Below are 19,186 nucleotides of genomic sequence, written 5' to 3' on the forward strand. Positions count from 1 at the left end.
AGGGATCTACATTTATGAGCAACTGATTACCCATTAATGCGTAACTGATATCCATTTATGAGTAACAGTTACTCATTAAAAGCTAAACTAAATCAATGAGTAAAATCCTATTTAATGAAAATGGGTGATTCTGACCGTGTTCGGGAAATAGTTTACAGCACACTCAAAAACACACACACCTTCAGGGCTTAAACAACAGACACAGACACAAAGATGCTTAGCCGATAATATATGAGGAAAACAAAGTGCAGTCGGTGAAATGCGATGAACCGACAACTTCAACGGTAGAGCTATTTTCTAGATTTTAAAAGAGTGAGATTAACCAAAAAACACAAAACTAAACCAACCACAATGGAGTAGGTAACGCAAAACCAGAAGCAAACCAATAACGCTTTTAGGGAGTTCGTTGCGCGGCAAGCAGCGCGGCGGCGTTATTCGTCGGTGTAGGAGACGATGCGAGTTTAGCATATGTTTGAAAATCTTTAATCTTGTATGTGGCAATGTGAAACAGAAAGGTTTTTCTTTTTTTTTAATATTTATATGACATCCAGATTCTGCAGTAGAAGATAATTGTTTTAAATTGTAATACTGGACGAGAGGCAGTGGTTGAATGAAGCAGACACTAGTGAACTATGAAGTATAATCATTCAAAATGGTTAATGTTATATTTGCGATGGAGCAAAAACGTGAATATTTTACGATTTATGGTAAAAGTTGAACGAGAATTGTTTTTAAATGCGTATTTGTGTACATATTTGGAAGATTTAAAGTTATGCAACATCAGCAATGTATTCAAAGTTACACAATTCGGTTGATAATTTATCGATTAAGTTATGGTTAAGAAATCGAAGCACTCGTAAATATTAATGAGTTATTATTTAACACAATCAACATAAGCGATAAGTTACTGTTTTCAGCACAAGTTTAGAGACAGGCTAGCTTAAGAGAACAGCAGAAGAGAAATTCATGCCAGATGCCGTGCAAACTTGCTGATGAAACCGGTTTAGTTGGTAACGTCAGCAAGTTAATTTAATTTCGATTTATTTATCTAGTTCATTTATTTTGGGTTAATTCTGTGAGGGATTCATGTAACGAAGAATGGTTTGAAAGTTCATAAATACTGATAAATTCAATGTATTTTATTTAAATCTTAGACCTTCTTACCAGAGATAAACAAGAAGCAACTTCAGCCAACGACTGCATATTAATTCGACCCTAATTTCTCAAACGTAAACAATGACATTGTTCGCTAATTTGCTAGCCCAAACAAAGCACCAGCATAATCAGAGTCAATGATAGCCAATAATCGCGGATGAATTTAGATTCACCAGTAAATTATGGAAGAAGTCATCGCTTCCGTTTTCGATTTGATTGATTTATCTTTATTAAGGAGGCTTTCAGCCTGAGGCTGGTTCGCATCCATCATTCGATTTGAAGTAGAAGCAGCACCCACTGTCAAGATAATATTTTTTTTTTTTTTTTTTTTTTTTTTTTTCCTTTGGTTTGTTTTTTCCGTCGATCTTGTTTTCCGTGCTGAGCACCAATGCTACCGACGTGCCAGGAAGGCAGCTCCCACACCTGGACCCTACATATCGACCCATCAACTCATGAACCGGGGACCAACGGCTTTACTTCCCATCCGAAGGAAGGCGTGATCAGAGATGTTATGCCTCAGAACATCCCGGTGGCGCCGACTGGGATTGAACCCAGGCCTGCTGGGGTGAGAGGTAATCACGCTTACCACTACACCACCGGCGCCGTTTGTCAAGATAATAATGAAAACTTCAAACGTCCAGTGCTGCCAGTCAAAGCAAATATCGCGTTATTTTCAAGGTGACAGATGCTCATTTCGCATACACATGTTTGTCAGAATAACGAAATCAATAACTGTCATAAGACCACATGCTTTGCTTGTCAGTTACAAGAACAGGTTCCAAAGAATGTGCTTGTCACATCATACCTGTCAATGATGTTTTCTAATTGCCGTTGACGGCGACTCTGTAGCTCTTTACTCCTATGGTCATATCCATAAGTAAACGTCAGACTGTGCGTGAAGCATGGTGGACTTTGTACTATTCTTTCACTCCCCCAAAAAATCTCATAAGAAACCTCGTAAGAAACTGTCGATCTTTGCAAGAAGAGACGATTTTTCGACGGTGTCGTTAACGCCAATAGCGATAGATGCAGCTTATGCAAGATAAACACGATTTAATCTAGATTTTGTGCGTGTATTCACTGGCAAAACTGGTCAAACAATTGAAAAAAGGGCTATCAGCCTTTGTAAAAAATCGGTTTAAGCCCTTTCCTTGAAATTCGTAGGCCACCCCCGCAAACCACCCCTACACGATGATGCTGTTGGTTTGCATGGGCGGCCTATGCTTTGTGAGGAAAGCACTTCCAAAGTTTTGTCTAGAAAAGCTGCTAGGCCTTATTCAATTGTTGGACCAGAAAAGAGTCGCTTCGATTTTGGTGAAGGTGAAACGTCTGGGAACCCTTTTCTGAAGGATATCATTATCAATTCAAATCTTCCCGAACATAAATATTAGCCAACAGAAAACATAAAATGACGAAAAATGCATCCCAACGCTTACGCAACGTAGTAAATATTGTAAACTTCAAGCGCAAAACCACAATGGTGTCCGAGATTTGTACTCTAGAAAATTTGAAGTGACAGTGTCATATTTAGACTCTGTATCTTATCACTGGAAAAACAGCTCTGACGCCTGTTATACATTGTTCAAAGAAAATAATACCCATCTCTTTGGAAGTTCTCTGAACTTCTCGTCGGAAGCACTCTGAACTTCTTGTCAGAAGATCTCTGAACATCTCGTCGGAAGTTTATTGAACATGCCGTCGGAGGTTCTCCTCTGAATTTCTTTAACTTCTCGTTGGAAGTTCACTGAACCTCTCCTTGACAGTCCTCTAAATTCGTCGGAAATTGGCTGAATTTTTCGATGTAAGTTCTTTGATCGTCTCCTCGGAAGTTTTCTGAGTTGCTCCTTGGAACTTCTCGGAACTTCTCGGAACTTCTCCTTGGAAGATCTCTGCGCTCTTAGTACGAAGTTTTCTGAACTCCTAGTAAGAAATTCTCTGAATTTCTCCTCGGAAATTCTCTGAACGTCTCGTCGGAAGTTCTCTGAACCTATCCTCACAAGTGCTGTGGACTTTTCATCAGAAGGTCCCCAAACTTCTAGTCGGAAGTTCTCTGAATTTCTTGTCGGAAAATCTCTGAACCTATCCTCAGAAGTTCTCTGAACATCTCGTCAGTCTGAAGCTCTTGTCGAAAGTTTGCTGAGCTTCTAGTCGGAAGTTCTATGAATTTATAGTAGAATGTTCTCTGCACTTCTCCTTGGAAGTTCTCTGAAGCTCAGGAAACTTCCGAAAAGTTCACGGAACTTCTGATAAGTTCACGGAACTTCCGACATGTTTTCGGATCTTCCGACATGTTCCGACGAGAAGTTCATAGAACTACTGACGAGAAGTGCAGAGAACTTGCGATGAAAAGTTCAAATAATTTCCAACGAGAGGTTCAAAGAAGTTCCCGCTATAGGTTCAGAGACCTTATCTGAGATTTTCTTCGGAAGTTCTGTGAATTTTCTCTCTGAACTTCACTTTGAAAGTTCTCTGAACTTCTCATCGGAAGATCTCTGAACTTATCGTCAAAAGATGTCTGATGTCTCTGAACTTTGTGTTTTCTGAACTTGTTTTCTGAACTTCTGCTCGAAAGTCCTCTGAACTTCTTGTCGCATGTTCCCTGAACATCTCGTTGGAAGCTCTCTGAATTTATTTTTGGAAGTTCTTAGAATGTCTCGCCAGAAGCTCTCTGAACTTCTCCTCGGAAGTTCTCTGAACATTTCCTCGGAATTTTTCTGAACTTCTTTTCAGGAGTTATCTGAACTTCTGCTCGGAAGTTTTCTGAACTTTTCTTCTGAACGAGAACGTTTAAAATTCACAAAAATTCTCATCAGAAGTATCCTGAACTTCACGTCGAAAGTTCTCAGAACTTCTTCTCGGTAGTTCACTGAATTTATCGTCAGAAGTTCTCTGACCTTGCGTCGGAATTCCTTTGAACTCCTTGTCAGGTGTTTTCTGAACTGCTCTGAATTTCTTATCGGAAGTTCTCTGAACTTCTCCATTTCCGAGAATTTCACGGAACTTCCAACAATTTCTCGAAAATTCCAACAAGTTTACCGATCTTCCGACAAGCAAACGAAACTGCCGATAAGTTTACGAAAATTCAGAACAGTTCATGGAATTGCAGGGAAGTTCGCACAAATTGAAAGTAGCTCAAAGAACTTTAAAGACGCTCACGGATCTTCAAAGTTGCTCACGGTTCTTCAGCGACGTTAACGAAATTTTAGTGATGCTCACGTATTTTCCAGCAATTCACATAATTCCAGAGAGGATCTGTCGACAAGTTCATGAACTTCCGGAAAGAACTTTCAAGAAATTTAATTCTAGAGAACCCTAATACATTTTTGGGAACTTTCAAGTGAACTTCTGGGCAGTTCCAAGGAAACTTCTTTGAATTTCCTCGTGTAATGCTGGAAAGTTTTCAGCAGTTTTCTCAGAAATTGTCAGAATTGTTCAGCAGTTCCCTCGGAACTTCCCTGCACTTCGAAACAGCTCTGAATTCCTCTCGGATGTCTATGAAGTTCCCTTACTATGCTAAAGCTGGCAGAGAAAATGCTTCCGAAACTTATCTTTAGTCCTCCCGGAGCTTTCCTTAATTTTCCTTTGAGCTTTCCTGAGGGATCCTGAGGATTTCCTTGAATAACTTTACTTTCCTAAACAACTTTGTCTCAAACGTCATTTCGATGAGAAGTGACGTTTGAGTGCTATAATTTGTTGAAAAATTACACCATTTTGAAAAAAATTACAAGATCCAAAATGGCCGATATTTGCAAGAATATCAATGATTGCCCATAATACAAAATTATGCAAAGTTTCATGCAAATTGGAGAAAGTCTAATCAATTTAAAATTTTTTTTACTACTTGGCCTGGAACTGGTCAACAAAAAGTGCCATTTGGTCCATTCTCGTTCACATTATTGCTATAAATGCAGTTGGGATCGTAGATGAATGTTTTCTTTGGCGGCTACTTGGTTTTATTTTACTTTATCATTATTATTTTTAATTTAGCTGAATATACTGACAATTGACAGGACACTTTCCTGATAGGGATGAATGCGCTTTTATCAATATCGTCGTGAACGGTTCATATTTTGCAGCACTGCTTCTTAAGACCCAAACGCAATGTGGGCGAAAGCGGAACGGAAACGGCAAGTTTGATAGTTGTCACAAATTACATCCAGATGTCTTACCGAAGTCGATTTGGTCCTAACTAGTTTTCAATCCGACAAGTAGGCTTCCACAGATTAGGCTTTTACGCTGCTGTACCGCTTCCTCTGTCATTATGCTTGGGCCTTTACTACTGCAGGCTGCCTATTTTGCTCCTGATCTGAATTCGAATCGTCATCCGAACCTAACGCCTCCTCCTCAGGATATACTGTTTTAATCTGTCACTAATTCGAGCATCTTTGGAACACTTATCTTCAGTTTGTAATCGTTGAACAGCGATTCCTCATATCACTAAATATCTTCCGAAAGAAATCTTCTTCTTCTCTATGTCCCACATAATTCGTTTTGCCCTTCGAATCCTATTCGGGTCTCAGTGCTTTCGGTTCAGAATTGCAAGACCTGGGAATAATTGAAGAAGCATCCACAGAATTGATGTCCACCCATGTGTCGTATCTGAAGAAGCTGTACAATACCGAGTAGTATCAACAATCAATACGAAACTAACGATTTTAAATTGGCTCACCACTTTAGTAGCCTATTGGTCCCAAACAAACGATTAACGTACCCTATTCTAGTTGAAATTCTATTACTACACTATGTTTGTTTTGATTCGCTATGAAAGTTTGACAGATAACATCAGGGGTGTGTGGATTCATGCAGAACATGCAGGGGTGAGTGAAATAGCTTGGGACTGCTTGGGACCGTTGTTCTGGTACTGAGTGAGCCAAAAATAATAATGATTTTCTTCGGGACCCAGTGGTCTTAGAGTTACCTCTATGGTAGTATTCCGATAACGTGGGCATAGAATGCCATCGATTCCGGACTGTTCGTGAGCCTTGCAAATGCGGGCCAAGATCTCGAGTCAACTTTGAAAGAGACAACCCAAGCAACACACTTCCATCATGAAAAGTTGCTGCAACTTTATTGGGTCCGGAATAAGTCGCATAGTAGTTGCTACAAATGTTTTGCGACAAGTGTGCTGCTAGAGAATTGTGTTGAAAAGTCACTACGGATGTAGTGGAAACTTCGGGATGAAGCACAGAAGCATCCTGAGAATTTTAAGATTCGTGAGCACTCTCTCTGAGTGAATGTTCACGAATCATAAAATGGCTGATTGTGACTGTCTGAATGTGAAATTGACAGAATTGATGTGTCAATCACATGCATTTCAACCTGTTCTTGTAACTTACAAGAACTAAATTAAATTACAGCATCCAGGGAATCCTTAATTTGAAAAAAAAATATAGCAAAGTTATTTGAAGTAACCCTGCTTCCAAACCAAAGCATAAAACCGAATTCCAGTGCAATAGCTGGTAGGGTTTCGCCATTCACATTTATGGCAAGTACTCCTGGAAACGGATGACGAGTTCGTGTATCTGCGCTCACTGGTGACCGCCGATAACGACACCAGCAGAGAAATACACTGACGCATTATGGCAGAGAATCATGCTCACTCTGGACTCCAAAGGATTCTCCAGCCGGCACGGGTGGTGTAGTGGTAAACGTGACTGTTGTCTCACCCCAATGGGTCTAGGTTCAATTCCAATCGAGGTCAGTGAAATAAAGCCGTTGGTCCCCGGACCATGTGTGTTGCATGGGTGCGATATCTTACGCTGGTGTGGAAGCCGCCTCCCTGCACATTCAATTATCGTCAATGAATGGCAATCGATGTGCGTCGGTGATTGGCACTAGATTGTGGAACAGGGACCGACGTTAAATAAATGAATTAAATAGAAGAAAAAGGAGGCACCGGTCGAATAAAGTTTGCCACACCAGGAAGTTGATTGTCTAAAAAAAATGTTCGTGGAAGATCAGCGCACTCTTGATGTTTTTGAACGAAAGGTGTTGCGTACCATTTACGGTGGAATGCAGATGGAATGTGAAGGAGGCGAATGAACCGTGAATTGCACAAGCTGCTGGGAGAACCACCCATCGTTCATACCGAGGGAGGCGACACATCTAAATCTCAATTTTAGATGCTCAAAAAATCTCACACTAGCGAATCAATCTTCGAAAAATCTTCTTGCATTTCTCGCATATACTTGCATCGCGCATCATTTTTTTGCAGGAAATCTTCAGAATCATCATCAATCTTCATTCTATCTACTCAGCGTGCGAGCAGCTAGCCACAAAGGCAAATTGGATTGTCCGTCAATACAAGGCTGTTTGTTTTCTCGGAACAAAAGAGAAATAATCGGACAATCATTGAAATGACTCGTTGAATGCTGATCAACTCAAAATTGGACATATTCTGGCTGGAGGCAGTCAACACCGTCGTCCATTTGCAATATATTCATGCATCGTGGACTGTGGAGAAGATACCATTCGATAGTACCGCTAGAAGCTAGCACCGAAGAGATTAGACATTTTGATTAATGAAATCAGGGTGGTCAGCCCAAATTGGTTCATATAACATGTTAATTTTTAAAGAATCCGTAAATTATTTTTGAAAATGTTTATTTTTAACACCTCCTCCATCAACCTCCCGCTCAATTTTTGAAAAGTAGTGGAGTATGACATACTGATATCTATCGATTAAAGTATGATATTCAAGAAAATAATCTGGCCACCCTAAATGGAATATCTTGTTTTTTAGGTATCTTTGACGTCCTGCTTATATTGTGTCCACACGGCGAATGAGAACGACCCAAATTTGAGTTTAGTTCACTCATAATCGCCAAAAGTGCAGGAACTCAGCGATGAGTAAAATTTGTCTCATGGTTTCCTGTGGAAAACCTAAAAAATCTGCCGGAAAATGAGGAAATTGACGAAAATGTTATTCAGTCTCGGAGTAGTACCAATAGACTGAGTGAATCCAATCTTAACTTTTCTCAAATTCGGGAATTCCGGAGAACTTTAAGATTTGGGCGTAATTGCTTTTGTAAACAAACACGTCAACCACCGATTGCTCGTGAATAAAAGCTCAATCTTGCAAACAAACTATACCAAATGATAGAAGAGTCATTTCTCTACCTGTTTGTGTTGTTAGTTTTCGAGATTGAGCTTTAATTCGCGAGAAATCGGTTATTTTAAAAAAATTACTCATCGCTGAGTTCCTGCACTTTTGGCGATTATGAGTGAACTAAACTCAAATTTGGGTCGTTCTCATTCGCCGTGTAAGTTGATAACTTCGAGCGTCAGATAGCGAGATATTGTCTGGGGGGGGGGGGGACGTGCTGTCAAATCAGCCTACTGATCATTCTTGTATGAAACTGGCTCCAAACGTAAACAATCGCTGTAGGTTTCTTATGGCTTGTTTACGTTTGGAACCAGTTATGCGAGGCATGCGAGGTAGGCGACGATTGTTCGTATTTGACAGCCACCTCCCCCCCTTGGATATTGCAAGTCTCTTAACGTGTGATGGTCAGTCTTCTTGAGATGTTGTCTTCGATATATTATCCAAAAAATGCACACCTCTAAGTTCGGCTGGAATTGAAATACCGATAAGTTGAATCCGAACGAAACCGTTTTCCCTTAAAAATTAGAATAATAAACCCGTAATGTGAATTGTTACATACATCCCTCACAGGAATGCCGTATCGTTTTGGATGCAGTTGATTTGTTTGTGTCGATTCAACAACGAATTAAAAATGTTGGTTTTTGTTAGTATCCCATAAGCAAAGTACGAATTTCAAGCTGCAATCAATCTAGTAGGTTAAAAGAAAAGAATATAAGAATAAGCCATTTCGCTTCGATCATCTATCATTGTACCACAGTCGGGCAAGAAGTTCTGATTTCTCAAACTCACTATCATTCCTCTAATTTAATTCGAACCTCAGTTCATTTTGTGCCATAACGTAAACCACCCTACTACTACTGGAAGAAAGAAACCTAATGCTATCTTACTCCCCTCGTGAATAGACACGACCCCCACAGCGGTTCAAGTGCTTGGGGATAGTCATTCATTTAACCACCATTAACTGTCATATTTTTGGCACATACGTTTCCACAAGGCCTACATTGAAAACAAACATAAGATCCAGAGAAGTAAAACCCGAAGCACAAACATAACTCTCCACCCACCACTGTGACAACCGAAATGCAATCCTTTGTTTATGTTATTTTCATTTTAATCATAAAGGGTGCTCCTTCCCACGCGGAAGGCTTAAGACCCACATTCAGCTGGCTGCCTTTGTGGGACTCGTTTTGCGGTGTCAGTGAATATGGGCCTTATCCAAAATGGTGGCGCAAGGTGGCACTCGGTTCTGGCAGAAAGCTCAAATCAGTTTCACAATCAGCATTTCGTTACGCCCATCACCCGTTTAGTACAGATACAATTTCAAGACAAACCAGTACCCCTCATAGAGTGTACGTCGTCTTACACTCACATACAAATACGGTGTTGAAAGGTGGAGAATTCAAACGAAGTCTATATATATACATATATATATTTATCGATTCAACTATTTAAACCAAAATCAGAATATCTTAGATGCAGGAATTATTTGATGTTTTCGAAACACTTAAACTATTGATAAAATGAAAATTGAGACTAGGAGCAGGGTTATTAAGAAATTTTACCAAAACAAAAAAATATTACTAAAACACGCTACGCTTGTAGTAGTGAAAGCGCTGACAACAATTCCACCAAAGCAAGCAACAACAAATGAAAATGAAATTTGCTTCTGTAGAATAGACGTTTTCGGGTCTCTTCTCACTAGTAGTGCAATAAGACAGATTAAATCTTTTTAAGAAAACTCTATAACCAATCGAACAATTATGGAAACAAACTTTTAGACAGTACAGAACGAAGTTACAATTTCAAACCAAAAAAACAGTTCAATGAATGGAAAACAAACCAAATCGAATGAATAACACTCACACATATACTCGTAAAGCAGATGACGTTTGAAAGTTTTAGCAACACACAAACCACAAGTTGTGACCATTTACCAAGAGAAAATTTAAGCTAAAACCATCGGCTTTCGTTTCCACCGTAGTAGAATCGCAACATATACATTTAATAGGGGTTTCGTTTCTCCGTTACGTCAAACACGATAAGTTTTTCGAAGAGAATTAAAAATGGTCGTTTAAGCAACCGCATATATTGTAAACAAACAAAGCAACATTTTGTATTCGTAGTAGGCTGTGCAGACCAGGTTGTGTGGCTGTATAAATTAATAATTAACAAACAAAGCAAAGTGAAATAAATACCGGACGAACTTCAACGTTCCCACTTTGCAGTGGAAGAACTCAAAGTGTCGACCTAGTCGTTTGACAGTTGTTTTTGTTAGTAAGCAAAAGAAAGAAGAAGAAAAATCGTTAACGCCAACTTGATAGTTTTCGGTTCCAATTGTAGTGTTAATTTCTGTTTCGTTTTCGCGGGTCACGTGAATTCAAATGATAAAATGACAGAGCAAAAACAAATCGTTTAAAAAGTCGAATTGTACACCCACACTCATTACACTGTGCAACAGGTTAGTATAAATTGTGACATATTACTTGTAATTGAAGCATAAACAATGAAAAAACAGGTAGAATAGAATGGTTACTATGAGGATAACGTATGTTTATTATAAAACATAGCAAAGAGTATATGGAAAACGGTATTAGCTGGAATGTAGGAAGTGAATGGAAAAGTCAAAGTAAAATGAAAAAAAAAAAACAGTAATAAGTAAATCGTACACAATTTGTAGAAGCTTCCGAATTTTCAATTAATCAATATCAGATATGGAATGTGGAAGAGTGATGTAATGTGTTAGACGGAGAAAAAAAAAATGTGAGTTGGAAAATTTAGGAAAGAGTACGGCAGAAAAAAAAACTATAGTAGTTGTACTAGAGAGTATGAAAAGCAAATGCAAACGCAAAATTAAAACAAAGCTGCAAATAACGTACAGAAAAGCAAGGCAAAACAAGACAAAAGAAAAAAAAATAGAAAACCAACAAAGAAAGGTAATGTTTTATTTATGATGAAATAAAAGTAAATTATTATAAACTGGTGTTTTGTATTTCATTTTTCGATCTATCATGACGGTTTTGGACAGACGAAACATACGCACAGAGATTTGTTTGCCAAATCATCGTTCTTTTGACACCACCGCCATTTCTTGAAGTGGATGACCGGCAACCAGCTCGCTGAATATTATATTGGAATTAAGTTTCACAACCTTTTTCCGTCCTTGACTTGAAAATGTAAACACACAATCTCAAAAGTCATAAGTGCAGGGTTGCCAAACTCATGAGTTACTGAGACTGATAGCTTGATTGCCACACTTCGGCACGTTCGGCACAACGCTTGCCCTAGCTTTCGGCACATATATAGTACTCGGCTTAGATTGGGATGTGCAGAGTTGAACACCCCTTGGAGTGTGTACTATTCGAGATAGTCAAGAAGATATTATGGGTATTTAACCATTAAAAAAATAAGAGCAAGTTTCATGAAAATATTATAAAAATATCATAAAATGATTTGTTAATGGACTCACTTGACCCACTGTTTTAATTTTAGATGCCTCTCAGCAGGAAAACCATTGATAAAGTTTCTGCGTAGATTTATACGGAAACTCTTTATTTATTAAGAAAAAGATTAACGGAATCCTTCCAGTTTTCGTTTTCAGTGCCGCCCTGGTGCAGCTTGTAAAATCGAAACAGAACCCTAAATCAGAATAAGATTTGAAGTAATGAAATTGGGTTGTTAGTGGAATGCTTAAATGAAAGAGCAAAAATGGTTATCTTCCATTTAATTCCACTAAATTAATTTTGGTATCCATGACAGATACGTATTCCGAATACAATGTGCAGTCTTCATCAGTGTCATTCCCACTGAAGGACTTATCAAAATCTAAACCCCTTAAGTACTAACAACCCAACTTCATTACTTCATTACCAAGTCTTTGGGAATTTTCCTTATTAGAGATTTGTATAGATTTTTCACCATTAGTTTACATAAATCTTTGGTTTTTATTAGTTAGGTTTACCTAGGGGATGAGTACTTAAGGGGGTTAGATTATGATAAGTTGTTTAGTGGGAATGACTTTGATGAAGACTGCACATTGTATTTAGTCGAAATACGTATCTCTCATAGATACCAAAATCAATTAAGTTGAATTATATGGAAAATAACCTTTTTTGCTGTTTTATTATCAGAATCAGATGGCCAAATCACGTGCATGAAAACTTTACACGCATGGTTTGACTAGGTTCGTGTGATGTCTAAGCTGATGTCAAGGGGTAAGTCACTCAGCACATTGTGTCAAAATTAGATTCGGCACAATCTCGTACGCATTGTATTGTTGTGAATAAAATGGGAGCACTGCTGTACAACTGTCATTGAAGTTGTTCACACCCATGGTGGGTATATAAATGGTGATACAGCTTTGTCACTATATAGGCGAGGAGGTCGCGGGGGGAAAAAATGCGGTTTTAGAGCAAATTGTAAACAAACTCGATCGCTGTCCCAAACAAAAATCCAACATGGCTGAATCATGAATTTGACACATTAGAACACCTATATGTAGTCACCTTGGTTCACACCATTACGTGCTGTTTGACTGTATATTCAGGAACATCCTCTAATTGAATATACCAGAGAACTCAGACCAGCAGTTCACTTATAAATCTAAAAGTAGGTTCTAGAGTGAGCTCTAGAGAAAGAGGCAGCTAATCAGACCTCATGAGTACCCTTATTTCAAATAATGTTGCAACCCTCACAAAACAAACTACAGAAGTCTATTCATCATCCTATAGAGTCTGTCTCCAACAATGTTCTCCACCGGTTTCGCTGCTGATAGACCGTTGCCTTCACATCACGAAAGGCTAGGTTTCTGGTCTACCTTTGAGGGCATTATAATCCCCTAAAACATAGGACTTTTATTGTCGCGCTTATGTTAACTTCTCATTTGGTGACGGTCGAAGCGCGCCGCTCATAAGCGCGATGCAACCATAGAGGTAACTCTAAGACCACTGGGTCCCAAAGAAAATCATTATTATTTTTGGCTCACTCAGTACCAGAACAACGGTCCCAAGCAGTCCCAAGCTATTTCACTCACCCCTGCATGTTCTGCATGAATCCACACACCCCTGATGTTATCTGTCAAACTTTCATAGCGAATCAAAACAAACATAGTGTAGTAATAGAATTTCAACTAGAATAGGGTACGTTAATCGTTTGCTTGGGACCAATAGGCTACTAAAGTGGTGAGCCAATTTAAAATCGTTAGTTTCGTATTGATTGTTGATGCAACGCCGCTCATAAGGATTATACACACACGGTTAGAAAAAAGAGCCCACAATTAAGTTCGTTTCACTAATCTCTTCACTAAAGTGCAGGAACCCAAAAGTAAGTAAAGCGGGTCAAAGTAATTTTCATTTATTTGTGTGCAGTTCGTATGGAATTTTCCACTAGCTTTTTAACCAAAAGTAAGTTAGTTGTACCCAACAGTAGGTAAATATTATTATACCCAACGTTGGGCATCTAACAGCTTTGGAGAACGCAAGATTACACTAACTGAGACCAAATTCATTCTTATAAGACGTATATGAGTGGTTTCGAAAAAATCGCGGAGCTCTAGGATCAGTTAAATGAATTGACCACTTTTACGGATGTTCCGGGTCTTCCGGAGGACCAGAATTGCGACTTTCGGAAGGCAAAATTTTCCCAAAAGGTGGTCATCTATCTTGTTAATAACTTCTCAGAAGACACCAGGAAGTTGCCTCTTCAAATTACCCTACAATAAGTGTTTGTCCCCAATTAGCTCTAATCCCATACAGTACGTGTATTCGTTAATGCCGGTTCCCATTGTGCGGTCCCTATTAACCGTACTATAGGAATCTTGACTGTACGTCACATTTTTATTACAAAGTTTTTTTTTTTCGAAGCAAATTCCAAATCGCAGCGGTGCCGGTGTTGTAGTTGTAAGCGTGATTGCCTCTCACCCCAAAAGGCCTGGGTTCAATCCCAGTCGGTGCCACCGGCATGTTCTGAGGCATAACATCTCTGATCACGCCTTCCTTCAGAAGGAAAGTAAAGCCGTTGTTCCCCGGTTCATGAGTTGATCGGTCGAAAGGTAGGGTCCAGGTGTAGGAGCTACCTCCCTGGCGTCGGTAGCATTGGTACTCAGTACAGAAAACAAGATCGACGGAAAAGAAATCGAGATAAAAACCAAATAACGAGATTTTATGCGATTCTGGGAAACTGGAAAATACTGCGAAATTCCCCACAATATGGATATTTTTAGAACCGGTATGACGTGTGAAGTGTACTCGTCTAATGACGAAGATAACAAATGAAACGTTAGATCTGAAAAGATATTACCCACTGGAAAACGAATCAGTAATACTTGCAACGCTATCAACGTTACAAAAGCTAATAAACAACACTGAGAGCTCGCATTCGATTATCGAGCTTCAAGCTGAAAACAAGTTTATTTAAAACAATCTAGGGATCCGAAATCAACCTCCTCTTGGACTTTACAACGTGTAGGCATTAAAAATCAATATCTGACGCTATTTTGAAATCTATGATTACAATTTCTCGAAAATATTATCTTTGTAGGTAGAATCACGACCAACTTAAGAAAAAGGGATATTTTAAATAAATAAACAAATTTGTCTACAAACATAAAAAAAATTAAGTAAATTTAAGTGCTCCGAGAGTGACATATAGGAGCGTCAATTTTTACATAAATTTGAGTCATAACAGACGCGAAATGCAGCTTAATCATACATACTTTTCGTCGATCAACGATTTTTTCAGTCACGGAGCACTTAATATTACATGACATATTTGTTTACGTCTCATCTTTTATGTCGAAAATGGATTCTGTCACGTGTAAAATTAGTTATTTTTAAGTGTGTACACTACCTTCAAACGGCTGCATTTAGAATGTGACTCACCACGAGAATTGTTTTCAAAGAATTAAATAACAAAATTTATAATGTGACAACTCATGCAAAAACCTAAAATTAGAAAAAAATGCATGATTTTTTTTTTTCAAGAATCTTCGTTTTTTTGTTTCTTTACAAGGCTTTCAGCCATCTGGTTTGCCTCTTCGTATTTTCGTATTTTAAGTTGCTCCATTTTAGAACTACAGTTACTTTTTTTTTCGTGGAACTTGAAGTCTTTTCAGGAAAAAATTATCGTACGTTCTATGGATTGAAAACATGTATTATTTTTTTTTGTGTTTTTTTTTTATGCAATATTATATATGTAAAGACATATTGATTATCTAAAACATTTTCTAAAATACTATTTTTTTACAATCAACGGGTTTCAAGTAATTATTTTTTTGTTAAATGTCTGTATGAAATCATTTACGCCCTTTTAAAAAATAGTCTTGAGTCAAAACAGTATCTTGACCTGTAGAAAAGAAACATGATCTCCCATATCAAAGACGTGTGCAAAGATTCATCCAAATAGGAAAAGGTCATGTCGAGTCGTTTGATTATTGCGTAGAGAATTGCTCACAATTATCTATGACGAATTTCATACCAACTCGACTAAAGGGTGTCCCACATCAAATTGCATCATGGAAAAAAAAAACGCTGTACTGTGGGTATTTTCTCTTGAAAATTCTACCCAAATTTTAGTTTAGGGTGTATTTTTTACACTGTATTTTCATCGCCGTCAGTTTTTCGAATTGATTTTGCGCAAGCACCTGGAAAATCCTCAACTCTCTCATCGGGACATCGGAAAACAACTCGGAATCGTGCAGTCAACGGTGAGTCGTGTGATTAAATGTTACTGTGAAACTCTGAGCATCGAACGGAAGGAGAAATGCGGTCAGAATGGATGTTCTATTAGTGATCAGAACCACAAGCGTGTCGTGAAAGCGTTCAAGCGGAATCCCAATGCTTCGGTCAGGGATGTGGCCAAAAAGTTGAATCTGTCCAAGTTTTTCGTTCAGAAACCAAAACAGTAAGCTGTGGAGTTTTGACGTCTTAAGAAGAGTTGTTTATTTTATCAAGATAAAAAACTTTGCCAAAGTCGTCAAGTCTTCAAAACGCCATTTCAATGCATTAAAACAAGTTATTGAAAAAAAAACATGTTCCATTAAAATCAAGAAATCTCAAGAACACCAAAATATACCTCTCTCAAATTTTGATATTTTGTTTATCGAGTATTGCTTAATTTTTGCTGAAAATGTCAGGTTGTGATTTTTTGCGCTTTAAAAGATAATATAGTTTAAAAATTGCTGTTTTTTTCGGAGATAATAAAGTTTAAAAGTTGCTGTTGTATCTTAAAAATTTGAAGCTTAATCCAGTAAGTTTCTTGACAAAAGTTATTTATTCAATGCATTTTCATAAGAGAAAAACAAAACATGATATGGTTGTACGCAAAAAAACCGAAACAGAAAGAAAAAACATATTTTCAACCACATTTCAACGGAACCTAGTACACACAAAGAAAAGTCGTTTATAAAATTAAAAAAAAAAACATTGGTAGATTTAAAAGTTTGCATTGGTTCTTTTTGGTAGAAAACGGTTAGCTTTCAAAATAAAAGTCAACCAACCGTCAATTCAAAAGTTGTGCGCTCGATACTTTTAAAAGTTCAAACTTTCAAAATGAATTGTAGAACTGTCAAATGAAAAATGTATTAGTGTTGAAATTAATAGAGGATTAGTTTTGACTTGAAAATGTGGCGTAGTTAAAATTAAATGGGCCTTTTGAATTTAAATTAAAATATTAAAAAAAAAATTATTTGAAAAAAAATATTTTGGTTTTTATTTTAGTGATAAGTATGAAATATTCTTCATTATTATTTTTCAATAAGATCCAACAATATTTTTTTTACATTGTGATTGTTATCTTTGTTAATGTTTACGTTATTGCGTCTTGCAGCTATTCTTGCTTTGAGTAAACCTGCTACAGTAACAGGTACATGCTGATGTCACAGATACAGGGTTAGGGACATAAGACAACCTCCAGCATTGTCAGCAGCGTGAGTGTATACCGGTGGAGATTTAACGGCAGCGGATAGCGGAAGGAAGGTGTCAAATTAGATCGTTTTCGGTGAGGGTTTCTGTGGAATATTAAATGTATTGTTATATACCTTTAACATCTACTATTAGTAGTCGTCGAACACTCACTTGCATTCCGAGCCATCTCGTCCGCTTGCAGATGAATATTGTTTCGTTTTATCTGAAATTAATAAAAATCTCTAATTAAACTCTACTATTGTTATTTGATCGCTTACCTGATGCGATTATTATTTTTCACGGAGGAAAATTGTCCTTTCCAACTTTTCCTCGCTCTTCGTTTCTGGCGTCAAGCCAAATTAAGCGGCAAACCGAGGTCCAGTGCTGCCAAACACTTTGCATAGAAAATGTATTCTTGACAGTTGAACACTTTTCATTTTAAAAAAATGCACTGGTCGAACCTGAAAGAAACATTTTCGAACCAAAAAATAATTTTTATTTTCAATATCTTCGTTGTTAAAATTACGGAATTTAGGAAACTTTTAATTTGAAATTGCATTATTTTTACTAAATTTTGTTTTTGTGTGTAGGCGGTGGAAATTTTACGTCTCCAAAAGAGTTGTTTATTTTCTCAAGATAAACAACTTTGCTTAAGGCATCTCCAAAACGTCAGAGAAAGACGTTAGATTGCGGTGCCATCTTTGCGGAAGAGTTTTGAACTATTTGTTTATGTCAAAAGATGGTCCTTACTATGATGAGAAACTTTGCGCATGACATCAAGTCGCAAAAATGCTTCGTTTCGGATTGATTAATTTTGCTCCGCTAGATAGCATTCCTGAACATAATCTGTTTTTCTCTAAAATATGTATGATTATTTATTTACTAATTATTTTCGGTGAAAAATTAACGATCAACAAAAACGTAGCTGAAGTTGTAGAGTAATGAATTTTACCTCACTCACACGTACGCTTCCAGTCATCTCTATATATAAGCATTACCACCGACACCGCAGCATACACTGAAACAAATCGACATGTTCGGTTTATTTATCACTTAAAAAAATATGACTGCGATATGAAATGCTTTCTATCGTAAATTCACATACTTAGTACACACAAAAAATTATCGTTAATGAAATTAAAAAAAACCATGGGTAAAATTAAAAGTTTGCTTTGGTTCTTTTTGGTAGAAAGTCGTTAGCATTCAAAACAAAAGTCAGCCTATTGTCAGTTCAAAAGTTACGTGCCCTATACTTTTAAATGTAGAAATTTCCAAATTTAATTGTAGAACTGTCAAATCAAAAGCTTGACAGTGTTAAATTTAAAAGTGTATTATTTTTTATTCAAACTAAACTTTCAACATAAAAGCTTTGTATACTTATATTGACATATGTGCCACTTTGATTTAAATATATAAAATATGTTTAATTTTAATAAAAGCATTTTCAACATCAAAATATCATTTGTCATCTTTTTTATTGTATACTGAATATCAAAACTTTTAAATAACTGTTTTTATTTTTCAATGTAAAATATTGTTAACATTACCCAACATAATGATATGTATCCATATCGACACACCTATTTGTCTTTCAAATTAAGCCGCAAACCCAACATACTGACCATTTCCCTGCTGCTGTTGTTTCCTGCGGGACTCCTCCATTACATAGATAGCAGCAGTGTTTGAGAAATGTACAGTTGCTGTTGTTTATGCTGTTCAAACGCAGGGTGTTCAAGAAGTAGATAACTTCCTCCAGCAGGTCCAATCACTACAGCTTCTGGCTTGGTCATATGAGATGAAATTGACTAAAATCAAATAAAATCACGTTGTACATGTATGCATGCGTGTTGAAGGAAATGATGCCTCTACCTGCTGGCAGCGAAGAGCGATTCTCAAAGCCTATATCCGACAGAAGCACCCCTTGTCCGATTGTGTTGAAACTGTGCATGTAATGCAAGCTTCATGCCATTCGAGATGATGTATCAAGTGCTAACAAAATTACAGTGAACAAATGTGCCGTTGCATAATT

Source organism: Ochlerotatus camptorhynchus, unplaced genomic scaffold, assembly GCF_037179485.1.
Source record: "Ochlerotatus camptorhynchus isolate MF236.1 unplaced genomic scaffold, CSIRO-AGI_Acam_v1.1 ptg000086l, whole genome shotgun sequence".
In the NCBI taxonomy this organism is placed as follows: domain Eukaryota; kingdom Metazoa; phylum Arthropoda; class Insecta; order Diptera; family Culicidae; genus Ochlerotatus; species Ochlerotatus camptorhynchus.